The sequence below is a fragment of the Macaca mulatta genome, chromosome 1 (assembly GCF_049350105.2).
Source record: "Macaca mulatta isolate MMU2019108-1 chromosome 1, T2T-MMU8v2.0, whole genome shotgun sequence".
NCBI classification, from domain to species: domain Eukaryota; kingdom Metazoa; phylum Chordata; class Mammalia; order Primates; family Cercopithecidae; genus Macaca; species Macaca mulatta.
In genome coordinates, this window is record NC_133406.1 from 197,866,624 (window position 1) to 197,884,841 (window position 18,218).

General features: G+C 40.1%; 1 pseudogene; it reads left to right on the top strand.

The window, feature by feature from the left end:
- Positions 1-6,297: 6,297 nt before the first annotated feature.
- Positions 6,298-7,133, top strand: LOC144334010 (E3 ubiquitin-protein ligase makorin-1 pseudogene; annotated as a pseudogene).
- The last annotated feature ends 11,085 nt before the right edge of the window (positions 7,134-18,218 follow it).

An 18,218-nucleotide genomic window follows, 5' to 3' on the forward strand; every position in this document is an offset into this window, starting at 1 on the left:
GCATTCCCTCTGAAAACTGGCACAAGACAAGGATGCCCTCTCTCACCACTCCTATTCAACATAGTGTTGGAAGTTCTGGCTAGGGCAATCAGGCAAGAGAAAGAAATCAAGGGTATTCAGTTAGGAAAAGAAGAAGTCAAATTGTCCCTGTTTGCAGATGACATGATTGTATATTTAGAAAACCCTATCATCTCAGCCCAAAATCTCCTTAAGCTGATAAGCAACTTCAGCAAAGTCTCAGGATACAAAATTAATGTGCAAAAATCACGAGCATTCTTATACACCAGTAACAGACAAACAGAGAGCCAAATCATGAATGAACTTCCATTCACAATTGCTTCAAAGAGAATCAAATACCTAGGAATCCAACTTACAAGGGATGTAAAGGACCTCTTCAAGGAGAACTACACACCACTGCTCAGTGAAATAAAAGAGGACACAAACAAATGGAAGAACATACCATACTCATGGATAGAAAGAATCAATATCGTGAAAATGGCCATACTGCCCAAAGTAATTTATAGATTCAATGCCATCCCCATCAAGCTACCAATGAGTTTCTTCACAGAATTGGAAAAAACTGCTTTAAAGTTCATATGGAACCAAAAAAGAGCCCACATTGCCAAGACAATCCTAAGTCAAAAGAACAAAGATGGAGGCATCATGCTACCTGACTTCAAACTATACTACAAGGCTACAGTAACCAAAACAGCATGGTACTGGTACCAAAACAGAGATATAGACCAATGGAATAGAACAGAGTCCTCAGAAATAATACCACACATCTACAGCCATCTGATCTTTGACAAACCTGACAAAAACAAGAAATGGGGAAAGGATTCCCTATTTAATAAATGGTGCTGGGAAAATTGGCTAGCCATAAGTAGAAAGCTGAAACTGGATCCTTTCCTTACTCCTTATATGAAAATTAATTCAAGATGGATTAGAGACTTAAATGTTAGACCTAATACCATAAAAACCCTAGAAGAAAACCTAGGTAAATACCATTCAGGACATAGGCATGGGCAAGGACTTCATGTCTAAAACACCAAAAGCAATGGCAACAAAAGCCAAAATTGATAAATGGGATCTAATTAAACTAAAGAGCTTCTGCACAGCAAAAGAAACTACCATCAGAGTGAACAGGCAACCTACAGAATGGGAGAAAATTTTTGCTATCTACTCATCTGACAAAGGGCTAATATCCAGAACCTACAAAGAACTCAAACAAATTTACAAGAAAAAAACAAACAACCCCATCAAAAAGTGGGCAAGGGATATGAACAGACATTTCTCAAAAGAAGACATGCATACAGCCAACAGACACATGAAAAAATACTCATCATCACTGGCCATCAGAGAAATGCAAATCAAAACCACAATGAGATACCATCTCACACCAGTTAGAATGGCAATCATTAAAAAGTCAGGAAACAACAGGTTCTGGAGAGGATGTGGAGAAATAGGAACACTTTTACACTGTTGGTGGGATTGTAAACTAGTTCAACCATTATGGAAAACAGTATGGTGATTCCTCAAGGATCTAGAACTAGAAGTACCATATGACCCAGCCATCCCATTACTGGGTATATACCCAAAGGATTATAAATCATGCTGCTATAAAGACACATGCACACATATGTTCATTGCAGCACTATTCACAATAGCAAAGACTTGGAATCAACCCAAATGTCCCTCAGTGACAGACTGGATTAAGAAAATGTGGCACATATACACCATGGAATACTATGCAGCCATAAAAAAGGATGAGTTTGTGTCCTTTGTAGGGACATGGATGCAGCTGGAAACCATCATTCTCAGCAAACTATTGCAAGAACAGAAAACCAAACACCGCATATTCTCACTCATAGGTGGGAACTGAACAATGAGATCACTTGGACTCGGGAAGGGGAACATCACACACCAGGGCCTATTATGGGGAGCGGGGAGAGGGGAGGGATTGCATTGGGAGTTATACCGGATGTAAAGGACGAGTTGATGGGTGCTGACGAGTTGATGGGTGCAGCACACCAACATGCCACAAGTATACATATGTAACAAACCTGCACGTTATGCACATGTACCCTAGAACTTAAAGTAAAAAAAAAAAAAAAAAAAAAGTTAACAACAACAAAAAAGTACAAGACCAGACAAATTCACAGCAGAATTCTACCAGACATTTAAAGAAGAATTGATACCAATCCTTTTGACACTATTCCACAAGATAGAGAAAGAAGGAACCCTCCCTAATTCTTTCTATGCAGCCCGCATCACCCTAATACCAAGACCAAGAAAGGACATAACCAAAAAAGAAAACTGCAGACTGATATCCCTGATTAACATATACGCTAAAATCCTTAACAAAATACTAGCTAACTGAATCCAACCACATATCAAAAAGATAATCCACCATGATCAGGTGGGTTTCATATCAGGGATGCAAGGATGGTTTAACATAGGGAGGTCAATAAATGTGATACATCATATAAACAGAATTAAAAACAAAAATCACATGATCATCTCAATAGAGGCAGAAAAAGCATTTGACAAAATCCAGGATCCATTTATGATTAAAACTCTCAGCAAATCCATTTATGATTAAAAAATCAGCATACAAGGGACATACCTCAACGTAATAAAAACCATCTATGACAAACCCACAGCCAACATAATACTGAATGGGGAAAAGTTGAAAGCATTCCCTCTGAGAACTGGAATAAGATAAGGATGCCCACTCTCACTATTTCTCTTCAACATAGTACTGGTAGTCCTAGCCAGAACAATCAGACAAGAGAAAGAAGAAAGAAAGGGCATCCAAATTGGTAAAGAGGAAGTCAAACTGTCACCATTTGCTGACGATATGATTGTTTACCTCAAGAACCCAAAGACCCCTGCAGAAAGCTCCTTGAACTCATTAAAGAATTCAGCAAAGTTTCCGGATACAAGGTTAATGTACACAAATCAGTACCTCCTCTATACACCAACAGCAACCAAGCAGAGAACCAAATCAAGAACTCAATTCCTTTTACAATAGCTGCAAAAATAAATAAATAAATAAAATACTTAGGAATATACATAACCAAGGAAGCAAAAGACCTCTACAAGGAAAACTACAAACACTGCTAAAAGAAATCATAAATAACACAAACAAGTGGAAACACATCCCATGCTCATGGATGGGTAGAATCAATATTGTGAAAATGACCATACTGCCAAAAGGAATCTACAAATTCTATGCAATTCCCATCAAAATACCACCATCATTCTTCACAGAATTATAAAAAAAATTCTAAAATTAATGTGGAACCAATAAAGAGCCCACATTAGACAAAGCAAGACTAAGCAAAAAGAACAAATCTGGAGGCATCACACTCCCTGATTTCAAACTATACTATAAGGCCGTAGTCACCAAAATAGCATAGTACTGGTATAAAAATAGGCACATAGACCAATGGAACAGAATAGAGAACTCAAAAATAAACCCAAATACTTACAGCCAACTGATCTTCAACAAAGCAAACAAACACATAAAGTGGGAAAAGGATACCCTTTTCAACACATGGCATGGGGATAACTAGCTAGCCACAAGCAGGAGAATGAAACTGGATCTTCATATCTCTCCTTATACAAAAATCAACCCACGATGGATTAAGGACTTAAATCTAAGACCTGACACTAGAAAAATACTAGAAGATAACATTGGAAAAACCCTTCTGAACATCGGCTTAGGCAAGGATTTCATGACCAAGAACCCAAAAGCAAATGCAATAAAAACAAAGATAAATAGCTGGAACTGAATTAAACTAACGAGCTTTTGCATGGCAAAAGGAACAGTCAGCAGAATAAACAGACAACCCACAGAGTGGGAAAAAATTTTAACAATCTATGCATTTGACAAAGGACTAATATCCAGAATCTACAACGAACTCAAACAAATCAGCAAGAAATAAAACAAACAATCCCATCAAAAAGTGGGCTAAGGACATGAATAGACAATTCTCAAAAGAAGATATACAAATGCCCAACAAACATGAAAAAATGCTTGACATCACTAACAATCAGGGTAATGCAAATCAAAACCACAAGGTGATATCACCTTACTCCTGCAAGAATGGCCATAATCAAAAAATAAAAAACAGTAGATGTTGGCATGGATGAGATGATCAGGGAACATTTCTACACTGCTAGTGGGAATGTAAACTAGTACAACCACTACGGAAAACAGTATGGAAATTCCTTAAAGAACTAAAAGCAGAACTACCATTTGATCCAGCAATCCCACTACTGGTTATTTACACAGAGGAAAAGAAGTCATTATATGAAAAAGATAACTTGCACACACATGTTTATAGCAGCACAATTCACAATTGCGAAATCGTGGAACAAACCCAAATGCCCATCAATCGATGAGTGAATAAAGAAACTGTGGCATATATATGCAATGGAATACTACTCACCCATAAAAAGGAATGAATTAACAGCATTTGCAGCGATCTGGATGAGATTGGAGACTGTTATTCTAAGTGAAATAACTTAGGAATGGAAAACCAAACATTGTATGCTCTCACTGATATGTGGGAGCTAAGCTGTGAGGATGCAAAGGCATAAGAATGATACAATGGACTTTGGGGACTTGGGGAGAAGGGTGGGAGGGGGCAAGGGATAAAAGACAACAAATAGGGTGCAGTGTATACTGCTCGGGTGATGGGTGCACCAAAATCTCACAAATCATCATTAAAGAACTTACTCATGTAACCAAACACCACCTGTACCCCAATAACCTATGGAAAAAATTTTTTAAAATTATAAATTTAAAAAAAGCAAAAAATTTCCATCCCTGATAAGCAAATCCTTCCCAAGTACTCAACTAAAAATTATTATGTATATTAAACATGCAAATTTATTAGGTCTAATTGTCAAATATTCTAATACTATTTATAACCCTAATTAAATTTTCATACACCTCACAGGTCTAATTGATCAAATTAAGTTAATCTATTGGATTCTTCAATATGCCATATTATATTAAAATTACACTTTAAGTACCATACTCCCACACATATGAACTTATTATAAACACAAAATTATTAACATAATAGGTTTGATTTATTTATCATCTCTATTTTTAATTCTAAGCCTTTTCAGGTTTGAAAAGTCACTTACTCACTGAGTTCTAGCATCTCCAGGGAGTTCAGATTACTAGGTCAAGAATTCACAATCATGATAGAGTTACCAACTCAGGGGGCCAAGCTGAGGTGACTGGCTCAACAGTTCATGGCTGTGAGATAGTTACCTTGTCAGGAAAACTGAGGTTGACATCTTAAACAAGTTGAAGCTATAGAGTTGAAAATTTGTTAACACAATAAGGTGATTATTGGTTAGAGATTTGACATTGGGGAGCAGGATCTGAGCTTTGCAGGCTTCCAGAATGATTCTACCTGAGCTACATCTGGATACAGTGAGCCGTTTTCATAGTCACCATGACAACAGGGGCCTTCTAGTCCATATCCTTCTACAGGATTCAAATTATACCCTTCTGTAATTCATCTGGTCAAAGTTTGCAACCTAACTCAGGTTGCAAGAATAGAAACTTCTACCACAATTTGAGTAGATATGTGAGCCTCTTACGATTTTTTTTTTTTAATTTTTATTTTTTTGAGACAAAGTCTCACTCTGTTGCCCAGGATGGAATGCTTTCAGCTCAGTGCAACCTCCACCTCCTGGGTTCAAGTGATTCTTCTGCCTCAGCCTCCCAAGTAGCTGGGTTTACGGATGCATGCCACCTAACCCAGTTAATTTTTGTATTTTTAGTAGAGATGGGTTTTCGCCATGTTGGCCAGGCTGGTCTCGATCTCCTGACCTCAGGTGATTCGCCTGCCTCGGCCTCCCAAAGGACTGGGATTACAGGCATGAGCCACCGTGCCTGGCCATCTTATGATATTTTAATGTAGTTTTTTTTTTAACAACTACGTGGGTGACCTTTCCACCCATCTCCCAAAATTCTGCTGTAATTGGTCTGGGTACAGTCTAGGCATCAGGAGTTTTCAAATCTCCTCTGGTGGCTCTAATATACAGCCAAGGTTGAGAATCACTGATATGCCTTCTCCTTCAGCTCTAAAGACATATTAATTTTATTCCATCAGAGCTTGAATATCTCTCATACCTTGCTTTGTCTGCCACAAAATTGTGTTGATGACAGTAAGTTATAATATGGGATAGTGGTTGAAACTTCAGGCCCTAGAAACAAACCATTTAGGTTTGATCTTGAGTGAATTTCTTACCTTCTCTGTGCCTTAGTGTCACTAATTGTAAAATGGGAATAATGATTGTACTATCATAAACAGTAATGGTGAATGCTGCAGCTCCCAGAACAACAGCCACAATATCAGGAGCAGGAGCGGCAGTGAGGGCACGTCACCTGCAGATATTTTATGCATGGGGTTTGTAAGGAAGAGATAACTGTCACTACTCGCTTGACCTTTCTGACAGTCCGTATGGTGTAGTGTGCAATTATTTTCAGCAAGGGTACTATATTTATGGAGACCACTGCAGATATGAACATAGCAAGCCTCTGAAACAGGAAGAAGCAACTGCTACAGAGCTAACTACAATGTCATCCCTTCCTGCTTCCTCAAGTCTCTCATCAATAGTTGGACCACTTGTTGAAAAGAATACAGGCAAAGCTGAGTCAAGAAATTCAAACTTTGCAACTGTATGAGCAGGTTCAGAGGACTGGGTGAATACTATTGAGTTTGTTCCTGGGCAACCCTACTGTGGCTTACTGCGCCTTCCTGCACTGAAGCTCCCCTGCAGGGCTCAGTGACCAAGAAAGAATCAGAGAAAAAGCAGACTGCCCCGTGGAAACAAAGAAGCAGCTGTGCCTCTATGCTGCAAATGCTGTTAGAGAACTTAGCTCTACCTTAGGAGGAGGACTGGGGAGGCATTTTCAAGCGATTCAAGCAGAAGACAAAGAGATAATGTCATAAAAGAAAAGATTATCTTGAGTTTCTACAGTCAAGAAAGTTTCTAGGTTTTAGATCTGTTGAACAGTTGTTTCTCCTGTCAACTTTAGCCAAGTCAGTTTAGGTTAATAAATCATGCGGTTGGGCTGGGCTCGGTGGCTCATGCCTGTAATCCCAGCACTTTGGGAGGCCGAGGCAGGCGGATCACCTGAGGTCAGGAGTTCAAGACCAGCCTGGCCCACATGGCGAAACCCCGTCTCTACTAAAAGTACAAAGAAATTAGCTGGGCATGGTGATGTGTGGCTGTAATCCCAGCTACTCCGGAGGCTGAGGTGGGAGAATTGCTTGAACCCGGGAGGCGGAGGTTGCAGTGAGCCGAGATCATGCCACTGCACTCCAGCTTGAGCGACAGAGCAGGACTCTGTCTCAAAAATAAATGAATAAATAAATAAATAAATAAATCATGGAGTTACACATCTATTTTATCTCTATGTTGAAATCAATAGCCTTGTTGTCTGGAATGAACCCAAATGTTCATTCCCCTAGTCCTCTGTATAATTTGGCTTGGATCAGAGTAATTGTAGTGGCTGATTGCTTACATTGTTTTCGTTGCCTGTGCCATTGCCTCAGATGAAGTAATGAGACTAGGCTGGGAAGCCAAAAGCACTGATGGAGTTTCTAATTTTGAAAAATCCTTATGTTTCTGGAATAAGCTATACTTTGACTGTGAATGCATTATTTTTAAATTTAATACTGGACTTAAAAATTAATACTTTATTAAAATTTTTGCATCCACATCATAAATAAGATTGTCCATTTTATTGCCCTTAAATGTTTTTGGTATCAATATTATTTCAACCTCTTAAAAATGTGTTGAAAAATTTTTTCCCCTTTGGAACGACATGTATAAGATAAGAATCATCAGTTCCTTTGAAAGTTTAGCAAAAGCTCACTAGTAAAATGGTCTGGCTTGTGGGCGGATCATGAGGTCAGGAGTTCAAGACCAGCCTAGCCAACGTAGTGAAACCCCATCTGTACTAAAAATACAAAAAATTAGCCGGGCGTGGTGGTGGGCGCCTTTAATCCCAGCTACTCAGGAGGCTGAGGCAGGAGAATGGCTTGAACCCGGGAAGCGGATGTTGCAGTGAGCCGAGATCATACCATTGCACTCCAGCCTGGGTGACAGAGCGAGACTCCATCTCAAAAAAAAAAAAGATCTGGCTGTAGTGCCTTTAATGATAATAAATAATTTGCAGCATTCCCCTAAAAAGAATACAATAAAATTCATACTCTATAAAACTATAGAGCAGTAAAAATCAAAGAATACATGTGACAACATAGATAAATCTCAAAACTGTAATATTGGACATTTCAGTTTTTTCCAGTTACTTTTGTTATTTTTTGTTTGTTTTGTCATTATGCACAATGCCACTATACACAGTCTTCTACATGTTTCTTGGTGCCCACATGCAAGAGTTTCCCTAGGGAATGTACCTTGTAGTAGAATTGCTACATTGTAGGGTACAAGCATGTTCAACTTTTTAAGGTAATGCCATACGATTTCCTATAGGAATTTTCCAATTTATACCAATATTAGGAACATATGAAAGTTCCTATTATGCCATATTCTAGTTAACGTTTGGTATTATCCAACTTTTATATTTGGCGGTTGTGAAATTAGATTTTACTGTGGTCTCAACACACATTTCCCTGACTTTGAATGAACCTGAACATTTTAAAATATGTTTACATATTGTTTATGCTTTTTCTTGAGTGGAAATAATACTACTTTTTGTCCATTTTGCTAACTGAATTGTCTCTTCTTATTGACTTACAGAAATTATTTACATATTCTACATATCACATCTTACTTAGCTTTATGTGTTGCAATTATTCTCTCATTTTGTAGCTTATCTTTTTACTCTTTTTTTCTTTCTTTCTTTCTTTTTTTTTTTTTTTTTGAGACAGAGTCTTGCTCTGTTGCCCAGGCTGGAGTGCAATGGCATAATCTTGGCTCACCGCAACCTCCACCTCCCAGGTTCAAGTGATTCTCCTGCCTCAGCCTCCTGAGTAGCTGGGATTACAGACGTGTGCCACCATGCCTGGCTAATTTTTGTACTTTTAGTAGAGGCAGGGTTTCACGATGTCATCCAGGCTGGTCTCGAACTCTTGACCTCAGGTTATCTGCCCACCTCAGCCTCCCAAAGTGCTGGGATTACAGGTGTGAGCCACTGCGCCCGGCCCTTTTCACTCTTTTTATGTGAAATGTTTAATGTTAATGTAGTCAAATTTATTGATTTTCTTTCTTTTAGTTTGTCCATTTTGACCAAATTAAGAAATATTTTCCTATCCAGTAGTCAAAAAGATAATCTTCTACATTGTCTTGTATAATCATTTTTCTGTTTATATATAGGTTTCAAATACTCTAGGAATTGACTTTTGTGTATGTTGTAAGATAGGGATCCGTTTTATCTTTCCCCTTATAATCAAACATCCACACGCCATTTACTTTAGAAGGTCTGTCAATTGTCTCTTGTAAAATTTTTAATTTTGAAATAATTTTAGGTTCACAGGTGGTTGCAAAGATAGTACAAGGAGTCCCTGTATACCCTTCAACCAGTTTCCTCCAATGGTTGCATCTGACATAATTAAGGTACACTATCAAAACCAGGAATAACACATGGATACAATGTATGTCTGTAGTTCTATATCATTTCATCACATGTGTATATTTGTGTAACCACCACAACAATCAAGATACAGAACACTCATATTATTATAAAGATCTCCCTGTGCTACTGTTTATATTCACACATACCCAATTGTCTTTTTATTCTGTTAGAAGTATCTTTCAAAGACCAGAAGTTTTGAATTGAAAAAGAAAACAAACAACCCAATAAAAAATGGAAAAAAATAGGTAAACAGACACTTCACCAAATAAGATATATGGATGCAAATAACCACATAAAAATATTTTCAACATCATTGGCCACTAGGGAAACAAACATGAAAACCACAAGGGTATACTTTGGAAAACAGTTTGATGGTTTTTTAAAAAGGCAAGCATATACTTATCACTTGAGCCAGTCATTTCTAGTTAATTACCTACCCAAGAGAAATGAAAGCATATTGATGTCAACTGCAGCCCATCTAGAGTGGCCACTGCAAAGTCGCTGGCTTTGCAATGGAGGAGACCCAGCTGGAACTGCATGCCCCAAAGAGCTGGGAGCTGGAAACAGGCGGGAGCCCCACCTTTTTCCAAGCTGGCAGGGTGGGAGCCCTGCCATCCCAGGCACAGCTGCAGCCACCCAACTGTGGCTATGGATCCAGGCATCCCTGCACTCTCGGGGCCCAGGAAGCCTCCCTACCCCTGCAGGCTTGGAAGCACCTGCTCCCCCTGCCTGGCCTCTCCCTGCATTCACTGCCTGCTCTGACTTTGGAACAAAGTTGAGGCCAAGCCTGGGCACTGTCACAACCCAGCAGGGTGTGGGAGTGCACTCAGGGTGCTGTTGACATACCAGCGCCCTGCTGCCTCGGCCACCTCCAGACTTTGAGGTTGAGGGAGTTCTGAGGGCATCTAGGCAGAGGTCTGCAGGCACCCCTCAGCACAAACAGCCTGGGCACTGTGGATGACATGACTGATGGTGGCAGGAGACTGACAGGCTCCTGGGCAGGCCCCTGGTGAAGCCTCATCTTCATGCCAGAAACGTCCTAAAGCATGGGAACTGGGCTGTCAGTTCTGGATGGAGTCTGCGGCCTGGAATGAGAACTTATGGTGCTTTTTCTGGGCCCACCCATGGCCACCCATGGATCAATAAGCACACACTTTCTCCCTTCTGAAGCCCATAAAAAACCCAGCCTCAGCCAGGCTCAGACTCATGCAGATGTTGGGACAACCTGCCTGCAGATAGGAGCTACCCACTCTGGGTCTCCTCTCCTCTGAGGGCTGCAGACTTGACAGGACGAACTGCCTGTGGATAGGAGCTACCTACTTTGGGTCTCCTGAGAGCTATACTGTTGGTCAGTAAAGCACCTTTTCACCTTGCTCACCTTCCAGTTGTCTGCATACCTCATTCTTCCTGGATGCAGGACAAGAACTTGGGACCTGCAAAATGGTGGGGCTGAAAAAGCTGTAACACAAACAGGGTTGAAACACATCCTACCCCCTCCCACTGGCTGGCCACATTGCAAGTGATGAGAAGGAGAGAAGAGCTGCGATCCTTCAGGGAGTCCAAACCTAAGGGCTCTCCGAGTCAGGGCTGTGACACCCTCTTTGGGGCTCTGTGGTTCCTGGTATCTCCAAGCTTCCTGGAGCCACCGCATTCCCTGGAGCCCATAGTGGAAGTCGCTTGCAGTATGCCTGGTTCAGCCACAGCCTCACATGGAACCAGCACCTGTGCCAGCGCCTGGAGCTGCCCACCCACAGCAGCTGGCATGCCTGGCTGTGTGCAGTGGCTGGACCCCATGCACTTCTCTCATGCACCTCTCATGCACCTGGCTCGCCCTTGGCAGGCATGGGATCTGGGCCAGTAGCATGAACTGAGCACAGCCTGTCAAGTTGAGTGGACAGAATGAACCTAGCAAAACTTGGGCAAAGGTGCCACTGGCCACAGAGGCTTCTGACTGGAAAAGTGACACCCTAAGGATCCTGTGACAATTTGGCTATAAAAAGAATTCTACAGAAATATTCATAGCAGCTTTATTTGTAATAATCCCAAACTGGACACACTCAAAATGTCCATCAAGAGGTGAATGGATAAACATATAAATGTACGGCCATCCAATGAAATAAAATTCAACAATAAAAATGGATATTTATATACACTAAATCATGCATGAATCTCAAAATAATTATGCTGAGTGAAAGAAGGTAGACCAATCGAAACAAGAATACGTACTGCATGATCCCATTTATATAAAATTCTAGAAAATGTAAGCTAATCTACAGTGACAAAAGCAGATTCAATGTTCACCTGGAAGCCAGTGGACAGTGAAGAGGGATGAGGGAAAGGGATCACAAAGGGCATGAAGAAACTTTTGGGTGTGATGGATGTGTTCATTATCCTGATGTGGTGATGGCTTTTATAGGTGCAAACCTATGTCAAAACTTATCAAATTGTGTCAGCTGTGCCTCAATAAAGCTGTCATAAAATAACCCATCAACGATTTCTTTCTTTTTTTTTTGAGACGGAGTCTTGCTCTGTCGCCCAGGCTGGAGTGCAGTGGCGCAATCTCGGCTCACTGCACGCTCCGCCTCCCGGGTTCACGCCATTCTCCTGCCTCAGCCTCCCGAGTAGCTGGGACTACAGGCGCCCGCCACCTCGCCCAGCTAATTTTTTGTATTCTTAGTAGAGACGGGGTTTCACTGTGTTAGCCAGGATGGTCTCGATCTCCTGACCTCGTGATCCACCTGCCTCGGCCTCCCAAAGTGCTGGGATTACAGGCGTGAGCCATGGAGCCTGGCCAAAGATTTATTTCCTGCTAATGACACATATCCATCATGAATTGGCTAGGAGTATTGTCCTCATCCTCAGTCTGGGACCTGGGCTGATGGAGAAGGTACTACCTAGAACAATCCTGGTTGCCATAGCAGTGGAAAAAGAGCACTGTTGCAAAATACACACTGATTCTTAGAGCTTCCACTCAAAGAAACAAGGCTACACCTAACTTTTGAGGTGCTTATAACTTTGGAAATATATATTACTAGTGAATTGTAACTCCTCATTATGTGGCCATTTTTGTCCCTAATAATGCTTTTTTCCTTATAGTCTATATTTTCTACACACTAAATTTCTTTTAATTGGTAATTCCTTGGGATTTTTAAAATTATTGTACTTTCAACCTTTCTGTGTGCTTACATTTTAGGTTTACTTCTTATAAATAACATATAACAGGATTTGAGGGTTTTTTTTCTTTCTTTCATTCTTTTTTTCTGTAGCGACAGGGTCTCACTCTGTTGCCCAGGTTGAAGTGCAGTGGCATGATTATAGCATACCGCAGCCTCAAACTCCTGTAAGACGATCCTCCTGCCTCAGCTTCCTGAATAGCTCAGATTACAAGGGATGTTGCCGAGGTTGGCCTGGAACTCCTGGCCTCAATAAATCCTCCTGCCCCAGTTTCCCAAAGTGCTGGGGTTACAGGAGTAAGCCACAGGGGTTTTCTCAACTAATCTGAAAAAGTTTTGTCTTTTAACTGGTTAGTTCATTTCATTTCACATTTATTTGGACAAATATTTCTATTTGTCCTATTTTTCTTTGGGATTGATTAGTTTTTATTAATTCAGGTTTTCCCCTTTGCTAACTGGAATTCAATTTATTGCTTTAGTGCCTTCCTTACCATTTTCACAGGCATGCTTAATCTCAAAATTAATATATTAATATTATCATATTAATATTATATATTATATTAATATTATATATTATTATAGTAATATTATTTCCCTTTACCTGAATAATTTCAGAATTTTAAATGCCTTACTGCAAACATCTTCTTCTAATTATTTCAATACATAAACCAGATCAATACCATTCAATATAAGCCCACAAAAGCAAGCAAAGTGTTTTGGTTTTCTTTTTCTCCTAGATCACTTTTTCACTAAGGTGTAGCTCATTGAGGATATCATCTTTGTCCAGAGATCTCAGTTACAAAGGACATGAACAGACACTTCAAAAGAAGACATACATGTGGCCAAAAAGCATACGAAAAAATGCTCAACATCATTAATCGTTAGAGAAATGTAAATCAAAACCACAATGAGATACCATCTCACACCAGTCAGAATAGCTATTATTAAAAAGCAATAATAATAATAATAATAATAGATGCTGGGAAGGCTGCAGACAAAAGGGAATGCTTACACACTGCTGTTGGGAATGTAAATTGGGTCAGCCACTGTGGAAAGTGGTTTGGCTATTTCTCAAAGAACTTAAAACAGAAGTACCATTTGACCTAGCAATCCTATTAATGAATATATAATCAAAGGAATATATTGTTCAACCATAAAATACACATGCATGCATATGTTCATCACAGCACTATTCATAATAACAAAGACCTGGAATTAACCTAAGTGCCCACCCATGGTAGACTGGATTTCTTTATGTGGTATATATACACCACGGAATACTACTGAGGCATAAAAAAGAACAAGATCGTGTCTTTTCCAGCAACATGGATAGAGGTGGAGGCCATTATCCTTAGCAAACCAAGCAGGAATAGAGAACCAAATACCGCATGTTCACATGTTCTCACTAATAAGTGGGAGCTAAATATTGAGTACACATGGACACAAAGAAGGAAACAATAGACACACCAGGGCCTGCTTGAGAGTAGCGGGTGGGAGGAAGATGATGATTGAAAAACCACCTACTGAGTACTATGCTTATTACCTGAATGATGAAATAATCCATACAGCAAACCCCTACAACACACAATTTACCTATATAACAAACCTGCACATGTACCCCATAACTACAAGTTTTTTTTAAGTTCTTTATAAACTGGAAAGTTCTATGCCAATAATAGGCATTATAATTAGATTTAGCCACAAAATACATGCACATTGTTTTCATTAAAATTTACTTGTATCATCAAAAAATAAATAAATACAAACTGAATCTCTGTAAACTAAAGAAAAAAAGTTGCATGCACCTAAGTGGATATTTGCTGTGTTTTATGTAGCAATTGCACAACTGTAGGTGCTTTATAAACAGTTTTTTAGTCCACGGAATTACCAGAATTGGAAATTCATTTTTGTTTTTCTCCTTCTTCTTCCTCTACATAGAAATATGTTTTTCTATGTTTAATTTTTTTGTCTATAGCTAGTTTGATTTTTCTCTTTTTTCTCTTTTCTTTTTTCTGACCACAAAGATCCAGAAGATATCTGCAAATGGTTTGAAAGTTATATTTTTATACTTCTGGAGGTTTCCCCTAACTTACCTACACTCACATTTATACTTCTTTTTCTTCTGGTTGCCTAAAGCTCATGGTATCTAAATCTTTACTCCAGACACATTAAGAATCTTGGCATGCATTTACCTCTCTCTGTGTCTGTCTCTTCATTACCTCCCTGACACTTTGAAATCATTGGAAGCTTTAACTCTAGATTGTTAGGGATGTATCTTTTTAAAATAGCATTTAATTATTTAGATAACAAAGAACATTTCTAATTTCCTTATACCATTTATCCCATCTATCTATTCTTCAGTTTAATGGCTGCTATCTGGAGGACAACTGAAACAATAGCACTGGGTAAAAAAGCAATATCCTTGGTCTAATCCAAGACACAGACTTATTTCCCATTACATAACTGAGAAGTGTAAAGGGTGCTTTTCAAAAGTTTTGGGCAGTCTTGGTTTTGCTCTTTGAGACTCCTGAACCCCTATCATCTCTTTCTTTCCAAATCTGTGCATTCTAGGGCATAAACAGTCAAGCCAATTATTGCCTTAGCTCATTTCTTTATTTTTATTTTTTTGTGGTAAAAAAATACATAAAATAAATTTACCCTCTCAATTTTTTTTTTTTTTGAGATGGATTTTCATTCTTTTCGCCCAGGCTGGAGTGCAGTGGCACAATCTCGGCTCATTGCAACCTCTGCCTCCTGGGTTCAAGTGATTATCCTGCCTCGGCCTCCCAAGTAGCTGGGATTACAAGCGCCCACCACCATGCCCAGCTAATTTTTGCATTTTTAGTAGAGACGGGGTTTCGCCATGTTGGCCAGGCTGGTCTTGAACTCCTGACCTCAGGTGATCCACCTGCCTCAACCTCCCAAAGTGCTGGGATTATAGGCGTGAGCCACTGCACCCGGTCTACCCTCTCAATTTTTAAGTGTACACTACAGTCTTGTTAACTATGTGCACATTGTTATATGACAGATCTTCAGAACATGCTCACCTCATATGTCTGAAACTCTATACCCATGGAATAATAACTTCCTATTTCCCTCACCCTATAGACTCTCAACTACCATTCTGCTTTCTGTTTCTGTGAGTTTGATTGTGTTAGATACCTCATTTGAGTAAAATCATGCAGTGTTGCAGCGTTTGCTTTTTGTGATTGGCTTATTTCCCTTAGCATAATGTCCCAAAATTTCATCCACGTTGCAGTATATGACAGGATTTCATTCTTTTCAAAGGCTGCATAATCTTCTATTGTATGTGTATTAGAGTTCTCTAGAGGGACAGAACTAATAGGATAGATGTATATATAAAGGGGAGTTTGTTAAGGAATATTAGCTCACACAATCACAAGGTCCCACAATAGGCCATCTGCAAGCTGAGGAGCAAGGAAGCCAGTCTGAGTCCCAAAGCTGAAGAACTTGGAGTCTGATGTTCAAGGGCAGGAAGCATCCAGCATAGGAAAAAGATGTAGGCTGGGAGGCTAAGCCAGTCTAGTCTGTTCATGTTCTGCCTGCTTTTTATTCCAGCCATGCTGGCATCTGATTAGATTGTGCCCACCCAGATTAAGGGTGGATCTGCCTTTCCCAGTCAACTGACTCAAATGTTAATCTCCTTTGGCAACACCCTCACAGACACACCCAGGAACAATATTTTGCATCCTTCAGTCCAATAAAGTTGACACTCAGTATTAACCATCACAAATCCGTCCCTTGTCAACTTGAACCCATACACATCTCCTGAGATCATACATAATCTTCAAATAAATAAAAAAAAACCATAATCTTCAAATAAAGACATAATTACACCTAACATAATACAACTGTCCTTTGGGCACCAACCCCCAACCCAAATGCTATTACATAAAATTAACAAAACTTAAATGCTGATATGAAGTAAATAAATCTTGTATCACATGATAAAGGAAAAAAGGGAATAAAAATGAAGAATATTTTCTTAGTACAAGTGTATACATGCACAAACATGTTTTTAACAAAATAAGAAGTACTCATGACAACTACAGTCATTTCTGTAGCTGGTCGCATGGTCATAGCTGGTATTGATGACTACCTTCTTCTACTACCCATTCCTTATTCCCTTTGCCTTCAGCATGCACCTTAGCAGGTCATAGTTTTTTGCCTGGTGGAGTAACCCAAATCTTCATTCCTGAAGAGTCTGGGCCATTTGTAGTCCTGCCTGGATTGGGCTGTTGTAGTTTCCCATTGACCTGAGTCACAGGGCATGGTAATACTAAGAGACACCCTGATGGATTTCCTGTATTTCATGCATACTCTTCCTTACTTCCATGGTAGAGTAGCAGACTGATTTCATCTTGATAGTCTGGGTCAATCACCCCAGCCAACACTGTAACTCTCTTCTTAGCCTGTCGGCTTAAATGTAGGAGGAACCCAAAGTATTCAGGGGGCAATCTTAATTTCCAGTTTAATGGAACTGTTGTTGTGTCTCCTGCCGGCAGCATTCCTCCCTCTGGAACTAAGACTGCTAGGCTTGTAGAACATAATGTCACAGGAACAGAAAGCAACAATTTTGCTAGTGGGTCACTAGGGGTGATGATAAGTTGTGCCACTTCCACTTCCACCCCTTGGTTCCTGGACTCATGATCCTGGCTATGGGAGAAACAGTACCATATATTGAACACTGATTCAGAGCACACACAGCCTTGCAAAGTATAGTCACCTAGTTGGTGTTGTAATTGTGACTTCAAAAGGCCATTCCACTGTTCTGTCAATCCAGCTGATTCAGTATGATGGAGAACATGGTAAGACGAGTGAATTCAATGAGCATGAGCCCACTGCCGCACGTCTTTAGCCGTAAAGTGAGTGCTTTGGTCAGAGGCAATGCTATGTGGAATACCATGATGGTGAATAAAGCATTCTGTGAGTCCATGAATGGTAGTCTGGGCAGAAGCATTGCATGCAAGACAGGCAAACCTATATCTGGAATAAGTGTCTATTCCAGTGAGGACAAATCTCTGCCCTTTCCGTGATGGAAGAGGTCCAATATAATCAACCTGCCCCCAGGTAGCTGGCTGATCACCCCGAGGAATGGTGCCATATCAAGGGCTCAGTGTTGGTCTCTGCTGCTGGCAATTGGGCACTCAGCAGTGGCTGTAGCCAAGTTAGCCTTGGTAAGTGGAAGTCCATGTTGCTCAGCCTATGTGTAACCTCCATCCCTACCACCATGGCCACTTTGTTCATGGGCCCATTGGACAATGACAGGGGTGGCTGGGGAAAGAGGCTGAGTATGTCCTCAGAACAGGTCATCGTATCCACTTATGAAAATCCTCCTCTGCTGAGGTCACCCATTGGTGAGCACTCACATGGGATACAAATATCTTCAC